Source organism: Octopus sinensis, linkage group LG1 (genome assembly GCF_006345805.1).
Source record: "Octopus sinensis linkage group LG1, ASM634580v1, whole genome shotgun sequence".
In the NCBI taxonomy this organism is placed as follows: domain Eukaryota; kingdom Metazoa; phylum Mollusca; class Cephalopoda; order Octopoda; family Octopodidae; genus Octopus; species Octopus sinensis.
The window spans coordinates 6,781,755-6,803,648 of record NC_042997.1 but is presented as its reverse complement, the minus strand read 5'-3'; the positions used below and the strand labels follow the sequence as shown (position 1 = coordinate 6,803,648).

General features: G+C 34.8%; 1 long non-coding RNA gene across 1 annotated transcript in view; it reads left to right on the top strand.

Moving 5' to 3' along the window:
- The window catches only part of LOC118765769, a 718,684-nt gene that overhangs the window by 48,026 nt on the left and 648,764 nt on the right, over nt 1-21,894 (top strand). The gene's annotated exons all lie outside the window — the stretch shown is intronic.

Below are 21,894 nucleotides of genomic sequence, written 5' to 3'. Positions count from 1 at the left end.
ATATATATACAATATATATATATATACAATATATATATATATATATATTCAATATTTCCTCCAAAAATTGTGGGACACCATCATAGGGTGGATGTAGATGTCTTCCAAACAAAACTTAATCCCTTCCTGGTAAGAGTTCCGAATAGACCTTACTCGCAGCAGTAAATGAAAATGAGAGCACCAATATCAAACTCATTCATTCAACAATTACCATATATTCTAGGTGGTCTCCAAGTAATGAATGTGTAGCAACACTAACTGTATTGCCTCAGTATGGCTGCAGCTCTCTTACTGATTTGAGTAAGAGAATAAAATAGTTAAAGATTATATATCGTGTTTGTGTATGTGTGGGTATGTGTGTAGACGTGTTTTCATATATGAGACTATCTGTTTGCCTGTACATCCGTATACACTACAGATATTATATGAAGGCTGTTAGCGTCGATAGGAGTGACAGACTAATGTCTGAAGCTTCGGCAGTTCGTATTTATTGATCATTGCCTGGTTGCCTGTGACTAAGTCATTTCACCCTTTAATGGCCTATTCTAGCTTGCTGTAAATATTGCTAGATGAAAATAACACCTTTCATGTAGGAAGCATCAAAACGATTAATAGTAATGCCTAATAATTGTAGGCGGCCTGGAAATTTAGTTGATGTTAATGTCGATTACATCGTCTCCATACTTTATTTTATCGAACCTGGAATGGGGAATCTGCAAAAATGAATATCAATGTTCTGCCGCACAAAATGAAGTTCTTAAAACTTCAATAATAATTTATAATCAGTTGAAGAAACAAAGAAGATTTACATTTCATAATTAACATCACCCATCGAGGAAGAAAAATATGCTTGTTTGTGTACCTCTCCAACTAAGACGTATCATATTGGACCCAATAATGGTACCGGAAAATGTTCAGATGGCATGCTGAACATAGTATCTATATCCCGCTCAGAACACACCTTAGCCTTAAAAAAAAATCAAGGATTCATGATATAATCTAAACTTAACAATTCTTTTATCTGAAAATATGTGGGGAAAGTAATAGATGGAATGTTTGGGCTACAGGTAAAAGTTAAAAGCTATGGAATTGTTCGTGTGGTTAAGGGGTTGTAAAATATGTTATATCTGCAACAGTTGCAAGCAGACAACAAGTATACCAAACACCTCTCTGTAAATTGAACTATCGTGGTCTCATATATGAGAAGTTGCAAAGCCATATTAAGGAATGCAATCTTGCATTTATAATTCAGATGTTACAAGCAATAATGTTGCTTTCCTCTAACCAAGGCGTATAGAATACTTAAATAGGTATTTAAGATCCTATTACCAAGACGTTACTATCGTCAGCAATTATTACCAGCACAAACATTCTTTGCAGGGATTTTTGACTTCTAAGTAAGGTAGATGATTTATTGCTAAACGATATATAAATGAGACATCTTAATATTAATAGTAATGCCGAAAACCGTTTTACTCGATAATATTCCCAAGAATTTTTAAGCAACCGTGAACCAGCATATACAATAAACATTATTTGTGATGACCTAAAGGCGGTGAGGGGACAGAAACATTATCACTCCGGGCAAAATGTTTAGCGGTATTTCGTCTGTCTTTACGTTCTGAGTTCAAATTCTGCCGAGGTCGACTTTGCCTTTCATCGTTTCGAGGTCGATAAATTAAGTACCAGTTACGTACTGGGGTCAATCTAATCGTCTGGCCCCAGTTCCGCAGAAATTTCGGGCTTTGTGACTTGGGTTGAAAATAATATTTGTGATGACACCTAAAGACTTCCGTGGCATCTACTCTTTTTCGAGATACAAGAATAAGATACCTGGTCAGGACCAAAGTAGTAAGAAACAAGAATCCCGGCGGATTCATCTTTGGCTCTATAATTTTATACGGTTCTTTGAAATAACCATCATTAAGAACGTTTCACAGCACCATGCCTCCCACTTAATATATGAAATTTTGCCTTTTAGAGACTAATCTCTAATCTATCTCGCCCTTTCGCTCTCTCGTTCTCTTACTGCCTCTTTCTCTCACTCCCCTCTCTCTCTCTCTTTGTCTTTGTCTCTGTTAAATCATACATACAAATGCACATTTATATATACATATATACATACAGGCAAGGCTGAGCAGTAAGAAGCTGGCTTCCAAGCTACACGGTTCCGGGTTCAATCCAAGTGCGTTGACCCTTGGGTGTTTTCTACTATAGCCTCGGGCCGACCAAACACTTCTGAGTGGATTTGGTTTACTCAAAAGGAAGAAATCCCGTCGTGTGTATGTGTGTGTGTTTATGTTATCTTGGTGTCTGTGTTTGTACCCAAATCAACACTTAACATATGTTGGTGTGTTTACATCCATGAAAATTAGCGGTTTGGGCAAAATCACGATAGAAAAAGTACTAGGCTTAACACATATGTCCTGAAGTCGAGTTGTTCGACTAAATATATTTTCAAGGCAATGCTTCTGTAAGGCCTGTCACAAATGGCTGAAACAAGCAAAAGAATAAAGGAATAAAAGAAAACACACATACATACATGCAAACACAAATAGACACAAAGATACATATACATATACGCATGCACATATGAGCCATAAGTGAATCAGTGCAGCTCGTAATACTATTGGATGTAGGATTATATATATATATATATATAGATATAAAAGTGTATGTTTGCATGTGTGTACATACACACATACACGGACAACAAATATATATATATTTGAGTATACATACATACACACACAAACACGTACATATATATAAATGTATATATATAACTATATACATATATATATATGTATATGTATATATATATCTATATATATGTATATGTATATAGGTATATATATATATGTGTATATATGAATATATATATATATGTATATATATATGTGTATATATATATATATATATATATGTATATATATAAATACGGAGATAGATATATACATACATAAAAGAGAAATATATATGTGTGCTTACAGATATATAGTCATATCTGTTTTGTATATATATATATATATATATATATATATATATAATATATATATATGTATATGGTAGTACAACCTAATTCTTAATTGATAATTTTTTACTGCTACGTGTACATGTGTTTGTGTATATATGTGTGTGTGTGTGTTTGTGTATTTTCATGTGCGCTAGTTATAAAGATGTAACGTGGCTAGCAACATAAATTTCTCAATAGTATTTTCTACAATATAACTATATATTTTCTAGAGATGATTGTTCTTCCTGTCCCTAGTTAGATGCATCTCGGTAAATATACTTAACTATCTATCTGTTTATATTTCTCCTGATATATATGCATGTATGGATATATATAGACATATATGTATATATATATAGATAGATAGAGAGAGAGAGAGAGAGAGAGATACATACATACATAAATACATACGTACAAAAATAAAAAACATTTATCCCATATATATTTTATGTATATATATGTATATATATATATACATATATATACATATATATATATATATATATATATATACATATATATGACATATATTATAATAATATTTTTATTATATATATATAATATATATATATATATATATATATAATATATATATATATACATATATATATAATATCATAGGATTTATGAAATATAAAAAGGTATTTTCATAGTGTAAACTATATCTGACACGGTCTCACTATTTTGTTGATGATGTATATTTCATGTTATGTCTTTAACAAAAGTTATCATATAACTTAGGGCTTCGTCTCAAACAGGTCTGTCATTCACTCTTATAAGCACACACTCTCTCTTGATAAATATACGTGTGTGTATGTGCATGTCCGTTTATCTTTCTGTGTATATATATATTCATGTATACATATGAATGTACGCAGAAAAAAAAAAAAACATACGTAACACATATATGTTCATATATGGGTGTATGTATGAAGACATGTTTATGTATGTATATAATATTTATATATGTGTGTGTATGGGTGTGTGTGTATTTTTACGTACGCATGGTAGTGGGGATGCCTTTTATTTAACTCCTTTCCCAGACTTGCGTTTCGAGAAGCACAAAGCCAATGCGTATCTTGGTGCATTTGTACATAAAAATGAAAAGGCAAACCATATGCCCTCCCTTACGTATGCTCTGCATGCGTTGAGGCAACCTGTCATTCTTCTACGTACATGACTTCGTCTGTGTACGTCTACTGTCTAGCTTACATTTTCGCTTCAGTTCTAAAATGCACGCACCGTTTTTCTTTCTATCATAATTTAATTATTTGTCGAATCGATACACACTCTTTCTCTGTCTTTATTCCTTTTTTCTCTTCTTCTGTCTCTCTGTTACTTTACCGCTCTCTCACCTCCTCTCTCCCCTTTCTCTCTCTCTACGTTCTTTATTACTATTTCTTCCCGCCGTTCTTCCTTTCTATATCCTCTTTGATATATTTTATGTTTTTTCTCTCTATCTTAATTTATTTTCGTGTCTTGCTTGTTTTGATTTTATTTTTGATGTTTCTTCTCTGTTTTTTTTTTCCTTTTCTATTTCTTTCTTTCTTTCTCTCTCCTTCCTTCCTTCCTTCCTTCAGTATTGATAAATAAATTCCTATGCAAGGTTGCGTATTGGCAGAAATGTTAGAGCGTCGCGCGAGCTACCTTGTTATAAAGCTTACAGCTATTTGAGTTCCGGCGGCAACACCTGCGACGGCATCGATGTCGAAGCATAAACGACTCGTGCCTTTGCATGTACGAAGTCAGTGGCATGGAGACGGAAGACATTCATGTAAGGAAACGGCTAATCTGCAATGCAAACACCCTGACGTGTGATTAGGAGAGACATATCCAGGTGCAGATCTCACTCTCTCTCTCTCTCTCTACTTTCTCAATTGCTCACACACACAAAAGCGCGTATGTAACACACACACTCATCCACTCTTTCCATCTCCCGCTCTCTCTCTCTCCTTCCGTATACATATATAGCTGTATATGCACACAATGTTAATGCATATATCGAACGAAATGCGTGTACATACGTACACATACATACACACACATATATACATACATAGAAAATCATATATATATATATATGTATATATATATATATATTATATATATATACGTATGCATATATATATATATGTGTGTGTGTGTGTGTGTATATATACATGTATTTGTATGTATATATATACATACATACTTACATATATATATATATATGTTTATATATAGATATATACATATATAATTGTATTATATATATATAATATATGTATTGTATAGTATATAATATAATATATATATATATATATATTGGTGTTCCTACTTATGTGTATACATGTTTATATATGCAGGTAGCTGCATACATATATGCACGCGTATATACAAACGATAATCAGGAGACAAATACACAGGATTGTTTTCGTCTGTGGGCAAAAGTGAGCATGCGTGGTCGTGTGAACGTAAGCGCCAATATATGAACGTGTGCTTTTTTTTTTATCATACGTTTGAAGCACATTATATAAACTTTTTATGTTCTGGATACGCTTTTCTTCTACCTTTCTATTTTTTCTCTTCTCCTTTCGCTATCCCATCTCACATTCTTCGCACTCGTCTTCTGCCTTTGTTCTATGTCATTCGCTTTATCGCACGCATTCGTCTATTCAGTCAATCAGTTCTCCTACCGTGTGTTAGGTATCGATTAATTTTGTCGACATTCTCCCCAGAATGCTTGCATGAAGCAACTGTGTTATCATGTGTTCTCAAGCAATCTTCACATAGTTTGATATTTTTGGTTTTTCATATATAACGTCCTTAAAACTCAAGAAACATAATTAAACATGTTTAAGAAATGCAAGTAGAAGACGTCCAAGACAAAAAAATTAAAATATCCGAGAATATAGTACCAACTAAAAAGAACTATTTATGTATACATTTATACGCATATGTGTGTATACATACACACACACACACACACATATATATATATATATATATATACAAACATGTATATATATGTATGTGTATATGTATGTATATATATATATATATATATATATATGTATATATATGTATGTGTGTATGTATGTCTGTATACACACACACACACACACACACACACACACACACACACACACATATATATATATATATATAAAGTATATAGGAGAGACAGCGGGAGCGAGGGGGAGAGAGACAGAAAGAAAGTGCGAGAGTGAAAGGGTTTTCATAAAGCATTGCTTGATATATGTAACCCTGTTCAATTATTATCTTTTTACAATAAATCCAAAACAACGTTTGTTAAAAGAAATGTTTCGTTTCGATGTTTAATACTATAGCGTTATATTACATTATATCAAGGTTAACATCTCTCCTTCATAAAAGTAGTCGTCTCGTTGCTTTTTATATTCCATGTACATGAAAATATCATCACATGTAAGTGAGTGTTACCTTGATACTCAGTGGACGCACATCTCCGCTGACAGGCTGTTGGTATTTATAGAATGTTAAAAACTTTAAACACCTGAACCCGGAACAATGTGGTTGAGAATGATACTTCTTACCACGAAGCTGCGCATATGTCCATGCAGTTTTTTTTCTTCCTTAGGTGCAATTGTAAGTAGCTCTGATTCCACCCTAATTAACTGTGCAGAAGAAAATTGCGTACTGATCGTGATCATTTCGCCTTTGATTCAGTTATGTTGAAATGTTGTCTACGTAATCCAAGGCATTCAAGTGGCCATGCGGATTTTAAGTGATGGGATGCGAGTGGAGGTATATCTGATAGTTATTCCTTGCCGGACGAGCGTTAGATTAGACGGCCGTTGGTATTTAATTGTTGTAATTGGCCCTTTTTTTTTTACATTATGTGCTGGTCACTTTCTTATATGAGAGATAAATATAAGACAAATGTCGTTAATAATATACTGCCGTACTGCACATTATGTAAAGCCACTTCCATGTAAAAGCATTGTACATCTGGGTACAGTGACTGATAACTAATGCCACTTCCGAGTTATCTATAAATAAATCGAGCAGATGGGTTTCTGATATGACTTTGTTAAATCAGTCTGTCCATCTGTTTAAAGATTTTAGATTAAATTAGACTTTAATTTTATATTTATGTGATATTGTATCATATTTAAAACTTAGTGTAAAATCACGAATGTTATTGTCGCATTACTTCATAAGTAGTATGGTAATGCAGTCATCTACATCTACTAAGAATAAATGAGATTAATGTAATACAAAATGGTGAGAATAATATACTGTATCCTTTTAGAATACTCTTGGCTTTCATGATCAGATCTCATGAAAAGATTACAAAATGAGAATCGAGGGGGAGTATGGGTTAGGGTCAGCAGAACGCGTGAAGAAAGCAAGTTCAGTTTTTGGTACACTATGTCTTAACATAAAGTATCTGGGATTACTTTCAGAAATTAAATGTATTCTTATTTATTCATTGTTATTAATATTTTATACCTATTATATAACTAAGTTTTATTTTCACTTTCTCTTCCCGATACGTACGTCTTAATTTCTACCAAAGCTATGCTATAATACTGAAGTAGAGAATATAATTTTTCTCTCCAATTATTTAATTAGTTTTTTAATGTAGTACACATCAATCTATATGTCAACCGTAGAGATGATATAAATAGTTGGAATTTAATTTGATATGGCATTATCTCCTAGATTCGTAGGTAGTAGTTCATAATATATACGTTTACATGGATACTTTGTTGACTCCACAACAGTATGTGCGAGACTACACACTTGAAGTTGCATGGATCTGAGACTAACTGTTCTCAAATAATACGTTACTCCTAATAAATATGTTGAGAGCATATTTCGTTTTGGGGGTTAGAATGAGGGGCATGCATCCATACATATACATACATTTATGAAATATACGAATAGATATATATGTATATACATACGTACAAAGAGAGAAAAGACGGACTGGAATGTGTGCAATAAGTTAGTAAAACAACTATCTTTCATAATACGATTCAGCATATTTACCAAGAGAATTCTTGAATGACCTCATAATTGCTGCGTTTAGAGGAGACGCCGCTTTTACAAGTGTTTGGATGTTGCATCCGGTATAGAGCTATTGAAATATACTCAAATTTTCTGTTGACCGCTAAAGAGACTGCGTAGAAAAGAGGAGTTAACTTGTCATAAAAAAAACACATGAAACATATATGTACACACACATGCACACACACACACATACTCACACATACACACACATACACAGCCACATGCACACGTTCACGCGCATACATACACTGCCATATGTTTTTGTGTAAGTATGTACGAATATATATATGGATATGCATATGAGAGTGTCTATTTAATAATAACATTTCTAAAGACGTAATTATATAGACTTGTGTACTTATATGGATATATGTGACGAATGAGCACAAATTCGAAACAAGTACAACGAAAATAACAAGTTTTCACGCTTGAATAGAAGCAGGAAGAAAAGAAATGGGAAAATTCTTTGACGTTTCGGATATGAAATCTTTCCTCATTAGAGCGATCAAAGAATAAAGATAAGGATGGAAAGGAGAGAAAAGGAGCAGAAAAAGAGAGGTTTTGGAACCGGATGGGAAAGTAAATCTGCTAGGAAGTGTTAGAAAGAGAAGACGATGTGAGGAATTGAATCCAAATAGACGAGAGAACCTGTGTAAGGATAGGGACATAAGTGTGCGTGGTGTGCGTTGCAGGTTGTTAAATGTGGATGATCGGAGTTGAGTGGAATGTGAATGCAGCAAATTTGGGAGGAGCAAAAAGCAGAAGAAAGTGTGAAATAGTTAAGTAAAAATTAGCTGAGAAAAAAAATTAAGCAATTACAAGACCCCAAAAAAGGTTACACTGCTTAGCAGTGAGTGGTGGGAGTGATAGGCAAGAAAATGTCCATGAGAACAACAAAATAGGTGTACACTATATCTTCTGATAATCAGCTAGGCTGATCGCAATATTTATACCTGTACCACTTCATATAAAGTAAGTTACATCGAGTTACTCTAAGTGAAGGCAGCCGCAATGCAAGAAAACTGCTTCTAATGAACATCTACCACGAGGAATAGCTGTAAAAATCTACCTGAACTCTTGTACATTTTGCTTGAGTGATTATCACTAGTGATTGAAGTTAATTACCTGATTACTCTAGTTTGAACTTCAAATACAGACTAAACCAATTCTGTCATTTCTCATCCAATTTTTGGATTCTGGTGTATGTCAGGTAAATATGAAGAGTCATTCTTCGACACCCTCTGCTGTCTCTTTTAAGTTTATATAATATGCACTCTCTTCTACCTTAAAATTTGGCAAGTGTAAGTTCATATTTTCTTCCAGTACTTCAATGCTTGCACACATACAAACACACACACATACACACACAAATACCACACAAGCGCGCGCACACACGAGCGCACACATGGTGCAAAGATTAACACACACGCACCCAAGAATGTGTGTACACACGCACATACACACATGTATATATATATATACACATACATGCATCTATAATTTTCGATATATATGAGTATGTATGTACGTGTGTATATATGGAAATGTATATGTATATATATATATATATATATATATATATATATATATATATATATATATATGTGTGTGTGAGGAGAGAGGCACACACAGATGGACAAATACTGATCGATCAATCGGTAGACAGATAGATTGATAGATAGATAGATAACGCTATGTCACTTTTGATTGTATTGATCAGTCTTGATATGAAAACGTATGCTGAAACAGAAATTATTGCGCTATTGGTGGATCTTTGTACTCTCAAGTCAGACACTGGTTCTATTTAACTTCTTTATTGGTAAATCATTAGTAAGCTATTGATTAGTTCGTTGATCATATTACTTATCCCCAAATCTGGGAGATATTGAATATCATACATACTTACATACATTTATACGTACATAAGTGCATTAACTTACGTATGTATGAAGAGGTAGAGAGAGAATGAGAATGTGCGTGTATACTGATGATGTATTCATCTACTTTTTCACCTTCATTTCTTCCTGTCATATCTTATGTGTGTGCAAATATATATATATTATATATATATATATATCAATGAAAAAATGAGAAAATGGAGCACTAGGACGCTGGTATCCGTGATGGAATTTAGTCCTGTCTTAATAATACGTTTATATCACACTCACAAACAATATATCATATACATATATATATATATATATTATAATATATATATATATATATATATATATATATATATATATAGATATATATATATATATATGTATATATGCTTATCGGCACATATGTTTACATATCCAAATAGGTATGCTGACAGACATACGGATGTATATGTGTGAGTATGCGCGTGTGTGTAAATATAGATATACATATGCACCTATACATCTACATATCCAAAAAAAGAATTCTGAATATATTTGAATGTATGGAAAACTCCTAGGAAATTTATAGATTTGGACATTTAGATGAGAGGTACAGTGTTTCAAAATTATTTCTGTACAATATAACCGTATGCTTATACTTGCCCCGTGAAATGTGTATAACTGTTAGAACTTGTGTAGAAAAATTTACATATAGCAAATTGGAGAGGAATACTATCTCTTGTAGAAAAATACTATCTAGGAATTCGCGTCTGAAGAATACCTATATTAAATGGGTCTTGATAAAAAAATTGTATTATAGGAAACTTCACCTATTATTTACAGTATTTTCCAGTCGAGTAGCCCGCGTATGAGTGGTAGTTAACGTAGCACAAATTCCTACTGAATTCCCTATCTTCGTTGTTTGTCATGTAGTATGATCGTTAAGCAATAGTGGAGTAATAAAAACCTGGTCTCCTGTGTATTAATTGAAAATGCTGAAAATTTCAGCACCTTGAGAAAAGATTTCAACACATTACCAAACGATTTTGATGTAATATATTCTAACCAGGGCTACGTCAGAGATTTCCACTTTGCATCAATAAACACATACACAAACTCTCTCTCCCCCTCTCTCTCTCTCTCTTTGTGCCTATCTCTCTCTCCTTCTCTCTATTTGTATCTCTCACACACACATACACCTATATATATATATCCGGTTGTACGCGTGCGTGTGTGTTTGCGTGTGGATATATAGATAAATGTAGGAATATGTGTATGCTTTGTGGACGATCCTTCAGAAATTTGATTCTATTTCAAAGTTAGTGACCATGTTCCAAAACCGCACCAAAATATGGAAGCCAGTTTGCAATGAATCTTTTGCATTTTATCCTTTACTTATCTCCGAACGTTTGACTGCAGCCTTTCAAGGGCAGGGCATTAAAGATATTCACACACACGGACATACATATACATTCACACACGCATATATGCATGTATACATACAATCACACACACCACATACACACACACACACACACACACACACACACATATATATATATATATATATATATATATACGACGAGTTCTTTAATTTCCGTCTAACACATACACTGACAAGTCTCTGGCCAGTACGAGGATATCGTGGATGTCACTTGCCCAAGGTATAACACAGTGAAAATGAACCCGGTTGAGAAGCAATTTTCTACCATACACCCGCGGTTGCACCATTCCCATAGACAATATAGTAAAACATGATGGCATTCTAGTAGCAACATAAATTTTTTCAGCAAATTTCACCAAACTGCCGTGCAAAATGCTTCGTGGTATTTTGCCTGTCGCTACTTAAATTCTACCGGGGTCGATAAATTAAGTACCTGTGGCATACTGGGTTCGATCCAATCGACTGGCCCCATTCTACCAAACTTTGTGACTTTGTGCCTAGAGGAGAAAAGTGTATATTTCACCAAACTATCATACACATTTCAAAACTGTATTCAAGGTTTTAAAATACGATTTCGATCTTCGGAAAGCTTTGTAAATTTACGACGTGAGAATTGTAAATCAAATATTTTTCTATCTCTAATTAGAGAACTTTAATATGTATTCTTTACTAACTTTGTGACACGTATAAAATATGTGCTGGTCAAATTGACATATTTTGTGCTGCATTGAATGCCTTTTGTCTAACAAGCAATTTAAAAAGGTGATGTTTGAGTCGGCATCCAGTGAACACTATAGGGAGCCTATAGTTTCCGTGAAGAACGCAATTCTGAGAATGCTGGACCTATTTGACCTTTTTGGGATTTGCCTTCTCTAGAGATGACAGCTAAGAATTTTAAGCTTTATCTTAAGATCTCCTTGTTATGGATAAATAAATCTTTACGAATAAAATGGATATAGCATAAAGTAATTTTTTTGAGGCAGTGACTTGAAGCAGTTTGTTTTCTAAGCACGTGGTTCCGGTTTCAATCCCATTCAGTTCCACCGTTTGCAAGTTTTATTCTTCTATAGCTCCGGACCAACTAAAGTATTGCTAGTGCATTTAGTATACAGAAACTGAAAGACACTCGTCTCTCTTCTCACCCCTCTTCTCTCACTCTCTTTCACAATATATATAATATATATATATAATATATATATAATATATATATATATATATATATATATATATATATATATATATATATATATTATATATATAATATATATATATATATATAATGTGTGTGTGTATGCATTTATGCATGTATGCATGAATGTGTGGGTGTATGTCTGTGTCAACACCACTGCTTGAGAACCATGTTGGTGTGTTTACTTTCTCATAAATTCGTAACGTAGCGATTCGACACAAGACCCTGATAGAACACTTATAGCGGCAGATTTTTTTGATAAGATTCTTCGAGGCCCTAGGATGTTCGAATTCTAATGACTGAAATAATTAAAAATTTGATAGGTAAAAGATATCTGGTATGCATATATGTTGTGATTGCTGAAATTTCTTCAAGAACGTCTTTGATAACAACGAGCAATATATATTTAGAATAATTTAATAAAATTCTAACCGCCAATTTTCAAATATTTCTAGAGAAAATTTCATACAAATGTAGCATTAGGAGATATTGCAAAGCACTTGTGGTTATTCGTACTCCTAAATATACTATACCTTGTAAACAATTTATTTTCAGACATTTTCAACTATATTCTCTATTATGGTATTTAATAGTTCCGTCTTCCCTTTTTCATACGATAATCATTCGTCCTATAGTGTTAGTTTATCCTATGGCATCTACAAAGTGATCGCAGTAGTATACGAAACATAGTTTGTAAGATTATTACATATAAAATATAAGAAACACGGATTAATAATTTTTGAAGTGTCAGTATTATTGGGCAACCATATCAGATAAATCTTTACCACCATCTGGATTTCATAACGTGAGTGCATATGTATAAATGTGTGTGTGCGTGTGTGTGTATGTATGTCAGCATCACTCCATACCAAGCATATAGTTATATAAATATATATACACGCACTCATACTTATGTTCAAACACACACTCACACACATTCACAAATATTATATAATTATATATATATATATAATATATATATATATATATATATATATATATATATATATATATATATTATATATATATATATATTATTATAAATATATAGATATATATAAACCCACGCAGATAAAAACATGTACGGTGTCGGCGTACTTAAGTACATGTATAGGTGTGATCTTATAAAATAAACTCCTCGCAACTGAGTTAATGATTAGATTAAATTTATCAAAATAATTCAAAAAATCAATTATTATCACATACGTATATTGTGATAGTTCGTGTTTTCGCCTGTAATATAATTGTAGTAAGTTGGTACCAAGAAAACGTTTTAAAATTATACATCTATATGTGTTCTATAAGTAAGCCATATTTTCTTACATATAGTCTTACATGTTTGATATACACACACGCACACATATATTTCAACAAATAAATAACGGGTTGTTCGAATCGCCGCATGGGTATATCAACGGTAGACCTGATTGAACACAACAAACGGAAATAAACAAGACACAACACGCAGAAAAATAAACGATAGCATAACAATCGGTAAAGAGGACAAAAATCAAGGAGCACGGATCATTCACAGTCGATTTCCTCTCCAGTCGGTGTCCGGAAAGTCCTTGTAGCTTCGCGCTCCTTTATCTCCGGGGCTACTCGAATCCGGCGAGCGCCAGGGACTTAAGCTGAAAGCAAATGAGTGTATATAAGTATGAAAACAAGAACGGAAACAAAATCGAAATAGGTAGAATTATACAAATACAACGGAACGCCTTTCGGCTATATAACACAAGGAGAAAAAACTGTAAACAAATACACTGTAAAAAAATAAAGCAAAACAGAAAGGTTCTTTTGGCAATCGGACAAACGTAACATTATGAAATAATAATACCAGTGAAACAAAAATAAAAAGGATTATACATATACAACGGACAAACACCTTTCGGCTATGCAGAAAAAGCAAGATAATTGTTCAATTGCATCATAAATTTTTAAAAAATGGGCTTTCAAGTATGAGGCGTAGATGTGGCCGTGTGGTAAGAAGCTTTTTACTATACACACGAATGCGTGAAACTATAGCCCCATGTCGACCAAATATTTGGGAGTGGATTTGGGAGTAGATTGAGACTGAAAGAAACCAATCTTCTATATATACTTTTGATATATTCAACCGATGACGGTAAAGCTTATTTAATTCAAAACAAGAAATCCTGGATCTTGAATTATTCAATAATATTTTTTGCTAGACTATTTTGTCCCTCTGTCTTATCTCATGATACGATATGAACATTTAACGTGGTTTTTAAAATTTCAGCATAGTGGTGTCTCTCAGACACCTTTATTTTGTTTATATATATAATATGTATATTATATAATGTAGTTATGTATGGATGTATGTATGTATGTATGTAGATGTATGTATATGGGGGCACTCCGTTGGTTACGACGACGAGGCTTCCGCTTGATATGATCGATGCTGCTGAACAGCCTGCTCGTGAAGTTACCGTATGAGTAGCTGAGCTCAACACAGACACGCGTAACCTTAACGTAGTTCTCGGGGAGATTCAGCGTTAACACAGTGTGGGACAAGGCTGGCCCTTTGAAATACAGGCACAAGAGAAAGAGGAAGAGAAGAGTGAGAGAAAGTTGTTGTGAAAGAGTACAGCAGGGATCGGTAAAACCGCCTGACGCAGCCTCGGGGAGCTTTAGGTGTTTTCGCTCTATAAACACTCAGAACACTCGCTCTGGGAATCGAAACTGCGATCACCCGACCGCGGAGCCCACTGCCCTAACCACTGTGCCATTGTGCCATCCTCACACACCACACACGCGCACACACACGCATATACATGTTATAAAGGGCATTGGATCCAGATGACCCAAAGAGTGGCAGGTTATGCTATGTAAGAGCGAATGACAGATTATAGTTAAACACTTGTTCGATCGTGATACGAGGAGGAGAGTTTAATGTGGCTCTTGTACTGGCTTATATATATATATATGTATATATATATATATATGTATGTATGTATGGATGTATGTATGTATGTATGTATGTATGTATGTATATGGCACTCCGTTGGTTACGACGACGAGGCTTCCGCTTGATATGATCGACTGAACAGCCTGCTCGTGAAGTTACCGTATGAGTAGCTGAGCTCAACACAGACACGCGTAACCTTAACGTAGTTCTCGGGGAGATTCAGCGTAACACAGTGTGTGACAAGGCTGGCCCTTTGAAATACAGGCACAAGAGAAAGAGGAAGAAAGAGTGAGAGAAAGTTGTTGTGAAAGAGTACAGCAGGGATCGGTACAACCGCCTGACGCAGCCTCGGGGAGCTTTAGGTGTTTTCGCTCTATAAACACTCAGAACACTCGCTCTGGGAATCGAAACTGCGATCACCCGACCGCGAGCCCACTGCCCTAACCACTGTGCCATTGTGCCTCCTCACACACACACACGCGCACACACACGCATACACATTTATAAAGGGCATTGGTATCCAGATGACCCAAAGAGTGGCAGGTTATGCTATGTAAGAGCGAATGACAGATTATAGTTAAACACTTGGTTCGATCGTGATACGAGTGAGGAGTTTAATGTGGCTCTTGTACTGGCTTATATATATATATAAGATCCAAGGGTGGCTATGTGGTAAGTAGCTTGCTAACCAACTACATGGTTCCGGGTTCAGTCCCACTGCGTGGCACCTTGGGCAAGTGTCTTCTGCTATAGCCCTGGTCCGACCAATGCCTTGTGAGTGGATTTGGTAGACGGAAACTGAAAGAAGCCTGTCGTATATATGTATATATATGTGTGATTGTGTGTCTGTGTTTGTCCCCCTAGCATTGCTTGACAATCGATGCTGGTGTGTTTACGTCCCCATCACTTAGCGGTTCGGCAAAAAGAGACCGATAGAATAAGTACTGGGCTTACAAAAGAATAAGTCCCGGGGTCGATTTGCTCGATTAAAAAGGCGGTGCTTCAGCATGGCCGCAGTCAAATGACTGAAACAAGTAAAAGAGTAAAGAGTAAAGAGTATATGTGCGTGTGTGTGTGTGTGTGTTTGTGTATGTTAATCAAGAACAGATAACAAAGCCAAAGCTCTGAGGAGTTTGCAGAGCATTTATAAGGAAAGAGTTACAGTCTCACCACTCTTTCTGGGATATTGGGGGATATCTCTTAATCAGAGACGATGTGAGAGAGGGGAGTTATTACGGAAAATGAGATAGGGAAAATAGAGGGAAACAAGAGAATGAAAATAGAAATAACATATAGAATATTTAGTTGAAGTTTTATCTTTCGAGTAATGTGGTGTATAACTGTGGTAGAAAAGTTTCCTGTATATGTATTTAAGTTCCGATAGTGGTTTGTGTTCAGTCATTTCAAAGTATGAAGCCGTGGATTCTATGTTGCCCATTCGAAGGCGTTTGTGGTGTGAATGAATATTGGAGAATATATTGGTAATATTTGTGGATAGAAGTTGGAAAATACGAGGAAGATTGAGAGAAAAACAAAAATGATAAAAGAGTAATGATAATAAAAGAAGAGAAGGAAAAGAAGAGGCAGAGAGAAGAAAATGAAGGACGACAGAGTGGAGAAAATGAGTGTCAGGTGTTGGTCAGGATAATGTGAGGGTAGGATGGGAAAGGAGTTGAGGAGTGGTGGATAGGAAGAGATGAGAAGGTAAGGAGTGAATAAGTGTGAGATATGTAAGTAGGAGTGATATGATAGTCTTGTATTAAGGGATGAGTAGAGAAAAGGTATGGGTTGAGCGATCTAGGTATGGATGCATATATACATGTAGAAGTAATCAGACCTGCACATGAATACATACATAAACGCATCTATCCATTTATATAGACATCTCTACACATACGTATATATATATCTATTCATCCACATACGTATATATATATCTATGATTTCAGAGTGGGTTACTTTCCGCGGTTGGATGATGCAATGAAACATTGAAGCGTTAAGCCAATACAAGATATAACCTATAACAATGATATAGGTTATATCACTATATAGTGATATAGGTTATATATATATATATATATATATATATATATATATATATATATAATATATATATATATAAAGTTAATCCAAACATGAAAGCAAAAAAAAACACAACAACGCGAGGACGTGGAACAAATATAGTATTATTGGACGGTCAGGAAAGAAGGAATGAAGGAGGGTTCAACGTCTCGAGCGGAGCTCTTCGTCGGAAACATAGGAGAAGGAAAGATCCAGAGAAGGGAAGACAGAGGAAAACATCGCCAACGGTACAGACGCGGTCACATTTTGAATCATATATATATATATATTTATCGATGGATTCTGAGGTGTACTTTGAGTTCAATTCTTGTGCAGAATGTCCTTGTCTTGTATATATTTTCTGTGCCACATCTTTCTTTCTTCCTCGGCAGTCGTGCGGGCCTCAAATGTTGTTAGTAACTACCTCTTTGACGATTGATCTCCAGCGTCCTCGATCCTGAACATTTTTTCTCCCAGTTCTCGGTTTCAGTATTACATTTCATGAAGTTCTCTTTGAAGTCATTTTTGCATCATTCCTTTGGGCTTCCTCTTCTTCGACGAATTCTATATTAATATACACCTATTATGTGTTTGTGGATATAATATCTGTGAATGTGTACACAAGTGTCTCCCAAGCCATTTACTTCTGAAACCATAATGTGATTTCGTATTGCATCAGAATTGAGGTGGTGTATGAAACCCTAATTTATTTTACGTGATACGTGTTGATACAAACATTGTGGCTGCATGTTGTTACAGCACTTGCTGGGGGAACAAATGCCGTGTTATAAATGTAATTTACATCTATAAAAATTAGGATGTACGCGTGTGCGTTTGTATGAGTGTGTCTGTACGTGAATGTAATTTATGCACGTCCACAAATTAGCACGCATATCGCTCCAATTTTAGAACATTGGTCACGACCATGGCTGTGTTTTTGTCAACTTATTTTACCCGAGACACCCGGGGATAGCGGTAAAAATCGATTTCAACCGTTACTTTTACCATTTGCCACGGCGGTGAAATCGGTAAGTTTACTAACATGAGTTAACTCCCCTGTCTAGCAACGGCAGAAAGGAAAAACAGAGGGAACATTTTTAGATTAACACCCGCATGATTTTCACTAAGGAAAACTCCGGTTTTTTGCTTGGTAGCATGTACCCTGACTTTCTAATATGCTGCAAATCACTTATCATGGTTCGGAAAAGAGGGGGTAAGGTCAGGGAAAAGACTCCCCCATCCCAGAAGCATTGGGTTTTTTTTTTTTTCGTTGAAGGAACTTCCTGTGACCTCCCAATATACTACAAAACCCGTTTGGGTGTCCGAAAAACGGGGTGGTTGTGGAAATGCTGGAAATGTCAACCCCACTCCCATTGATCTTTTCACCCGCACGATTTTCACTAAGGAAAAAAAGGAAAAATCGGATGTTTTTTTCGTGGAATCAAGTACCCTGACCTTCTAATATGCTGCAAATCCCTTGTTTACTTTCGGAAAATAAAGGGGTTGGTCGCGTGGGGCTCCAGCCCGGAATCATCGGAATTTTTTTGTTTAATAAATTCCTGTGACCTAGTATCCTACAAAACTCTTTTTGTTGTCCGAAAAAATCGGGTGGAAGCCTTAGAAAGTTTACCCACTCCCAACAAACCTTAGCGTGCAAACCTTCGAGATAACCTCCAATGCAGATCTTCGATGCAGATCTCCGAGGCAACTTTCTGCAATGCATATCTTCGATAAAGCCTTGACCGGCACTACCCCTAGGATGGGTTAAAAGTAGATCGGGATTAGTCGCTGCTGTTTCGAGTCTCCCAAGCCCACTTGTGCTAGGTTAGGTTAGGCTTAGTTTAAGGATTAGTTGTGATGCGAACATAACCTCTTCTAACACAGACGATCGGAAGCCTTTTGGGCGTTCTACATTCCTAGCTGAAAGGGCTCCCTACACGTGGGCCAAGGGGGTTAGATGACGGTGGGGGTTTCGAAAGGGCCGGCATGTGCAATCTGATCACCTCTGCTGGTCAAACTCCTGTCACGACACTGATTCTGCAGAACTGTGTTGGGTGTGGTCACTAACTTTAAATTATAAATATAGATTTTTCAAATCAGCAATGCTGTGTTCGGTTAAGTCCTGTTTGGAGTGAAAATCAATGAACTAATTCCGTATGGGGTTTTCCCTGCAATCAGAATGAAAAATCGATAAAATGATTCCTTATTGGATTTCCCATAAAACTTGGCTACACCCTATTTTTAACCATAATTTTACCAATTTTGACGTTTATTTGTGCAAAATTGATGCCGGCGTTACTTAGGACTCATGGGACCTTTGAATGCCTTAAGTTCTCAAAAAAAAAAAAAAGCAATCGATGAGTGGAAAAATTAATAAACCGATTCCTTATGGGATTTTCCAATCAAATTGTCTGCAACTCATCTTCAACCAAATGTCTACCAATGTCAACGGATTTCGCTGAAATTCCACGTTGGTGTTACTTAATTTGGTTTGAAACAAAGCGCTTGATTATCTTAATAATCTTAACGTTATCCCCGGCAACGCAGGGCTATACTGCTAGTGGTACAGAATCTCGTTTCTCAAGTAATAAACAGTTTTTATTTAGTCAATCACAAATGTTTCGATATTTGAATCTACTACCCTGAACATATTACAAAAATTAATATATCACATCTAACAATGAGCTTTAAAGTCACTAGTTGTATTATTATTGTATTTCCACCGCCAATATTTTACAAATTTTAGCTAATATTGTTGCAGTCATAATAGTAGACACTAATAAAATAAATGCATCGTGCTCATATCAACCGCTCACCTTCTCAGGAAGTTGCACCCCATCTAATATATACGTGCGTTAGTTCTCCGGTTGAGACTTGGCCGAAGATGAAATAAAATGGAAATATAAGGAAAAATGAGGACATTAATAATAATAATAATAATAATAATAATAATAATAATAATAATAGAAATAATAATAATAATAATAATAATAATAATAATAATAATAATAATAATAATAATAATAATAATAATAATAATAATAATAATAATAATAATAATAATAGTAATAATAATAGTAATACTGATAGCTAAATGGAGTGGATAATTGTAACATAAAAACGTAAATAATACAATGCCAGATATTAAAATGTTACGATTAAAGAGAAATACATAGGAAATTAATACCAGCGATACAGAAAAATATACTATTCCTATAATGCTTACTGTATTAGTTGAAGATAAATATATTCAAATGAGATTTTGCAAAATCGCCGCGAGTAGATTGTACTAGTAATATATATTTTGATTACCGACGCCTACATGCGAATGTGGGTAATATTAGTTATTACACTGACAACATCAGATCAATCAAAAATCGATTATCATTGATTTATACTATGCACCTAACTTTTCCAATACGACACATCCAGTAATGTTTTACGCGTATCAATTCTAGAAAAGATTGATTTTCTAAACTGGCCATCTGTAGCGAGGTGTATGTGACTGCGTACGAGGGAGATAACATGTCCAAGGTAGAATAAATATTGTATGGATTAGTAATGCGCGTCTAGTTATATACAATCTAGCTTATGTACATAAATAACCGAAAATATATACTCGTATATTTGCCTGCATGTTTATGTGTCTGTGAGAGAGAGAGAGAGAGAGAGAGAGAGAGAGAGAGAGAGAGTATACGTGTATCTGTGCGAGAATGTGTATGTGTGCATATGTATGAAACACTTTGGCAAATGAGGAAATGTAGCTCGCAGGAAGGCAAGTGCTCTTGAGTTGGGTGACCTTGCTAGAAAGCTTCGAAATGAAGCTGATGTGGCCTAAGTACTTAGTAGAAAGCTTCGAAATGAAGCTGATGTGGCCTAAGCACCAATGTGACATAAGTAACCTGCGGTAAGAAATCTACCTTTATATGTATGTGTATGTGAATAGGATTTTATATATAGAAGTATCTGTGAGTTCGCTCTTGTATGAGTACGAGGAAGTATGTGGTTGCGTTGAGTATATTCTAAGTCTTGATTTTTTTTGCTGATTCTGAATTAATTTTTTCTCTAATTTCTTCCCACACGAATATTTTACACATACGCACCTGAGAAACTCACAACTATCATCTTACTTTCTTAGCAGTTTATTTGAATGTACATCTGCTGAAAGAGAACGAAAAGTATTTCAATGTAATATTTGTATATTATTAGAGAAATTATTCTGATTAATCACCGAAACAAATACGTTTTTAAACTATACAGAAAATCAATATCGATGCACACACACAAACGCACATACACATATATATTCGGCTGAGGGAATTTTCTCTGCATGCGTTGGAAAAAGACAGGAAA